This window comes from Mesoplodon mirus (genome assembly GCF_964341445.2).
Source record: "Mesoplodon mirus genome assembly, chromosome: 9".
NCBI lineage: Eukaryota > Metazoa > Chordata > Mammalia > Artiodactyla > Ziphiidae > Mesoplodon > Mesoplodon mirus.
Window position 1 is genome coordinate 11461201 of NC_138985.1, and position 5974 is coordinate 11467174.

General features: G+C 42.9%; 1 pseudogene across 1 annotated transcript; it reads right to left on the reverse strand.

The window, feature by feature from the left end:
• Positions 1-586: 586 nt before the first annotated feature.
• LOC309810446 (katanin p60 ATPase-containing subunit A-like 1) lies at positions 587-2081 on the reverse strand (annotated as a pseudogene). The gene has a single exon. The product of its transcript is annotated as a katanin p60 ATPase-containing subunit A-like 1 (transcript).
• Positions 2082-5974: the final 3893 nt, after the last annotated feature.

The window sequence follows — 5974 nt, forward strand, 5'->3', positions numbered from 1 at the left end:
CCACAAAGCATGAGGCTATTCCCCCATAAAGCTCAGTAAATGATTAAATAGCTAATCGAAGGAATGGTGAGGGAAGGAAGGTAAAAATTACATGATAGACTGTAAGCGTTGATTCTAAAGGTGTAACTAGCGGATTCATTAGTTAATCCAGAACCATCGTTCTTAACAAATCATGGATCAGACACCAACCCGGTTTTCATGTTAAAAGTCAACAGATATAGGTCCCTCGTGTTTAGAGCAAAGAATAGAAAAAAATACCCGAAACCAACAAATGCCAGTGAGAAACAGAGGTTCTTCTAAATCTTCTGTAAACAAGTTTCTGCAGTAGCACACTGGTCGCTTCCTTCAGGCCTTGATGCTCTGGTTTGGGTGTGCAATTGTAATGCATGGGTATGTGGATATGAGGCTCTCTGTGTAAGCTTTTCTTATTAGCTTTATGGTTATATTCTTTGTGGTTTAAAATGTTTCCCCTTTAAGAGAAAATCTCTCCAAGGAAAAGTTCCAAACCTGCTTTTTTTTTAAAAAAATGCTGGAATTTCTTCGCATTTTATAAACAAATATACCAGAAATGAAAGCTGACAGAAATTCAAGCAGGTCCAAATTCAACCATCCACTTTTCATACTTCTCCAAATTCTGCAGCAGAGACAGATGTAGCAATTTTCTTAAGAGCCAATTCAAAATCTCCTTTGGTAACAGGCATCTGAAGTTCCTGTTTAGAAAGGGCAGAGATCTCTTCTGGACTTCGGCCATTAATTCACCATCTCGTTGCCATTAAAGAGGCGGCCCTGCAAACCTTAGTTATATCAGCACCAGAATAGCCCTCAGTCTTCTCTGCTGTATCTTCCAGTTAAATATCAGGATCCAGTCAACCTCACGAAGATTGATTTTCAGAAGCTCAGTTCTTCCTTTTGCTGTTGGGAGAGGTATATATATATATCCTTTTTCCTAATCTCCTTCGCAAAGCTTCATCAGTGTCCCATGGGAACATAGTAGCAGCCAATACCATAACCGTTTTGGAAGGACTGCCGTTCACTAAAGCTCCTGCAACTCCATCCATCTGAATGAGTAGCTCAGACGTGACTGCAGATTGCCTCGTGTTCATCAGAGGTTCCTGTTCGACTGCGGATGGAATCTGTCTCATCAGTGAAGACCGTGGTGGGGACATACAATCTAGCCATTTCAAACAACAGACAGACTAGCTTCTCAGGCCCCGCTGTGGATTTAGAGGTCGGTGTGGAGCAGGGCGCTGTTGAAGGGTGTTGTGTCACATGCAGTGGTGCAGCTGCAGCCAGCGTGGTCTTGCCAGTGCCTGGGGGACCGACCGTCAGCACACCCTTCCATGGCCTTCTGGTCCTTTGAAAAAGTCAGGCATCCACACGGGAAGAACAGCAGCTTCCCTTAGCAGCCTCTTTGCTTCTTCCATATCTGCTGTGTCATCCCACAGGGTTCCTGCTAGGATTCCTGGAGATGATGTCTCGCCGAGGACTTCCACCAGATCCTTGTCATATGCAGCACCGTCGAATTTTGGAATTTCACCATCACTTGCACCATCTGGCATATTTTTCCTTCCCTTGTCATCTCTCCCTCTTGTCTACAATCCTGGCCCCTACTTGTAGAGGGTTTTCCACTCTTTGATACAGGATGTGCTCGGCCTGCAGCTCCCTGGGCTCCTCCTCCTGGCGTTTTTTTGCTCAGAGGTCTTCTCGATTGGGACGCCTTATCTGAGGTGGAGCTCTGTGTTCTGCACGTACAGGGGGCGGCCAAGCAGCAGGATCTCTAAATGGTTCATCTTGACAGGACACAGGGAAATCTGGGGCCTGTCGATTTTAAAACTTTCCAAGGTGCTGACAATACTTTCAACTTGTTCATATTCTTCCAGGAATTCCTGTTGGACCTGCTGCCATTGGCCTTTGACAGCTGGGTCTCCGATTGACTAGCAGTGTCTCTGAATATGCTGTTACCACCCCTAGTAATATACCACTGATGAGTCATAATTTCCGAGAAGTGCATAGTCTCTTCCTTTCTTTGCATTGTCACAAATCTCACCCAAATTCATCTTTCAGAGACCTAGGTGCCACAGGTCAGCCGCCCACTTTGCTGTGGTCCAGGTGGGGTGGGAGTCTAGTTTCTCTTGATTTGTCCTCTGACCTGGTTGTTCTAGAGTGTGTTGGATAATTTCTGTATATTTGTGAATTTTCCATTTTTCCTTCTGCTAATGAATTCTAACTTCATCTGTTGCATTCAGAGAGGATACTTTCTATGATATTTATCTTTTAAAATCCATTGAGACTTAATTCATGGCGTAAGATGTGGACTGTCTTGGGGAGTGTCCCGTGTCCTCTTGAACAGTGTGAGTTCTGTTGTTGAGTAGAGTGTTCCCCTGTATAGTTGGTCTAGTGGATTTATTCTATTAAGTCCTCTATTCCCTCACCTATATTCTGTCTGGTTTTCTGTCCATTATTGAAAGTTGGGTGTAGAAATCTCCAACCATTATTGTAGAACTATCCTTCAGTTCTGTCATTTTTTGCTTTGCGTATTTTGAGTGTTTGTGATTAGTTACATAAATGTTTATAATTGTTATATGTTCCTGCTGTGTGAGCCATTTATTAATATAATGCTTTTATTTTGCTCTTTTAAACCTTTTTGAGTTAAAATCATTTTGTCTGATATCAGTACCGTTACTCCTGCTCTCTTTTGCTTTTGATTTGCATTGATTGTCTTTTTCCATTCTTTAATTTTCAGCCAATTTTGTGTCTTTTGATCTGAAGTGAGTCTCTTGTAGACAGCATATAGTTAAATCATGTTTTTAAATCTATTAGTTAAAGTACATTTACAGTAATCACTGATATGGAGGGACTTCTGTCATTTTGCTGTTTGTTTTCTATATGCCTGTTAGCTTTTTTGTCTCACATTTCCTGAATTACTATCTTCTGTGTTTAGTTGCTTTTTTCTTTTTCTTTTTTTTGTGGTTACCATTATGAGGATACATTTTACATCCAGATTAACCATTTTAATTGCTGCATAGTATTCAGATAGGTAAACACTATACTCATGATTGTCATTCAGATATTTTTAGTTAATGAAATTTACTTTTCTCTCTTTCTTTTTCTTTTTTCTTTTGTCCTACCCAGTTGCGTGGAGGTTTTCTTGCCCTTTCTGAAGCCTGAGGTCTTCTGCCAGGTCTCAGTAGATATTTTGTGAGAGCCGTTCCACGTGTGGATGTAGTTTTGATGTATTTATGGGAGGTGGTGAGCTCCACATCCTACTCCTCGGCCACCTTGATCGTTCTCCAGTAAAATTGTTTTTTGGCTGCGCTGGGTCTTCGTTGCAGCACATGGGGGCTTCTCTCTTGTTGTGGTGTGCAGGCTCTAGAGCACACAGGCTCAGTAGTTGCAGCATGCTGACTTCTCTAGTTGTGGTGCTCGGGCTTAGTTGCCCCATGGCATGTGGGATCTTAGCTCCCCGACCAAGGATCGAACCAGGGTCCCCTGCATTGGAAGGCGGATTATCGACCACTGGACCACAAGGGAAGTCCCATAAAATTTACTTTTTTAGAGCAGTTTTAGATTTACATAGAAATTGAATGGAAAGCACAGAGGGTTCCCATGTTATTCCCTTCTGCACTCCAGCTTCTGTGCTATTAATATCTTGTATTAGTGTGGTACATTTGTTATGGTCAGTAAACTAATACAGAAACATTATTATTTAAAATCTGAAGTTTACATTAGGGTTCACTCTTTGCATTGTACATTGTATGGGTTTTGACAAATCTATGGTGACATGATATCTGTCTGCCACTACAGTATCAAACAGAGTAGTTTCACTGTCTGCAAATACCTTTCCTGTGCACCACCTGTTCAACCCTTCCTTCCCCTGGACCTCTGGTCACCACTAATCTTTTTAGTGTCTCCATAGCTTTCCCTTTTCCAGAATGCCATATAGTTAGAATCTCATGCAGCCATTTCAGATGGGCTTCTCTGACTTACTAATATGCATTTAAGGTTCCTCCATGTATTTTCATGACTTGACAGCTCATTTACTTTTATCAGTAAATAATATTATAAATAATAATATTTGTCTCTGATTCACTTATCATCAGGGAACAAAAAATGACTAATGCGTCACTCCAGCAATGTCCTTACCAGTAATATTCAAACCGAAAATAAAATTGCTTCACGTGCTCTGTCAGACAGTGTGTCAGCAGTTCCTCTCCCTTTTTACCGAGAAAAAGGTGTGAAAAGACCCGTGAGAGCTGCCAGCTTACAAGGGGATGAGGTAGCCAAGAGGAACTCCTATGCCATGTGTCTGTGGAGTAGCCACGCAACATAGAACGTTCCTTTTTAACCCAAAAAGACTAACCAAAACTAAAAAGGAACGTGTTAAAAAGAGAAAGTTCATTTTGATAAGTGCCCACATCTCTCAGGATCTGCAGCTGTGAGATACCTGGAACGTACAGGGAACCAGGTGTTTGCTGGTGGTTGCTAACAGCCTCCTTACTGCATCAAGAGAGCATGTCTCACCATGGCCGTCTCAGGGGCAGGGTTGGGACAAAGGGAACACGGGGCCTGTTTTGCTCTTCCTCAGCTGCGCGCAGTGACCTCAGTGGCATCTTGCGAGAGGATGCCTCTCAGGGCTGCAAGGCACACACAGAACGGCAGAGGAGGGCTCGTCTACATCGTTCATTGCATGGAATTGTGACGGCAAACAGCTGGATTTTCTTGAACACTTTGTACATAGTTTGCGTGCGCTTATGTTTTGGGTCCCTGAGTGTGTGCTTTTCATATGTTGGTAAGTGGAAACTCATCTCAAAAATGGCTCAGTTCCTTCATCAGCATGTTCAAACAGCCTGCAAGGAGCAGAACAAGAGCTGACGGAGGGAAGGGGGGGTGGTTGAGAGGGGAGGATTCACATTTTCACGACAGGAATGTCACCAACACAGTGGGAGGGAACCATAATCCCTTTCCTACAACTGTCCCTACACAGAGCAGTAAGAGGCAGGTAAAGGGAGAGGAAGGTGGGGTAGGTTATGAATTAATCTGGTAAGTCCCAGGAGTAAACAGTCAACCAGTTTCAAGGAGGTGAGGTGACTTCACACTGTCCCCGCTCTTTTCTGAATAATTTTACAGCCCTGCACGAGCGGGAGCCGCTGTCACCGCAAACCAGGGCAGCTGTGGGAAGGCCGTGTGCAGCCAGCTTCCTGTCGGCCCCTCGCCAAGGCCAGGGTCATGAGCCCTTCCCCCACGGAGCACTCAGCTCTGTCCTCCCAGGTGGCTGGCGGGAGACCCAGGTAAGATTCTGGATGGCAGCTGCTTCTCATCCCAGACAGTCCTGTTTAACAGAAACTTACCATGAAAGTCTTCAAGACTTAAAAATATAACTTTCTTTTTTTTTTTTTTTTTTTTTCTTTTTTGGCCTCCCTGTGAGGCATGTGGGATCTTAGTTCCCCGGCCAGGGATCGAACCCGTGCCCCCTGCAGTGGAAGAGCAAAGTCTTTACCACTGGACCACCAGGGAAGTCCCTTCCTGTTTTTTTTAAATTTAATTTTTATTTTATATTGGAATATAGTTGATTTACAATGTTGTGTTAGTTTCTGCTGTACAGCCTAGTAATTCAGTTATACATATACACGTATCTCTTCTTTTACCGATTCTTTTCTCATGTAGGTTATTACAGAGTATTGAGTGGAGTTCCCTGTGCTGTATACTAGGTCCTTGTTGATTGTCTATTTTATATATAGTCATATGTTAAACCCCAACTCCTGATTTATCCCTCCCCACCATTTCCCTTTTGAAACCATGAGTTTTTTTTCGAAGTCTGTGAGTCTTTCTGTTCTGTAAATAAACTCTTTTGTATCTTTCTTTTTTTAGATTCCGCATATAAGGATATCATATGATATCTGTCTTTGTCTGTCTGGCTTACCTAGTATGATAATCTCTGGGTCCATCCATGTTGCTGCAAATGGCATTATTTCAT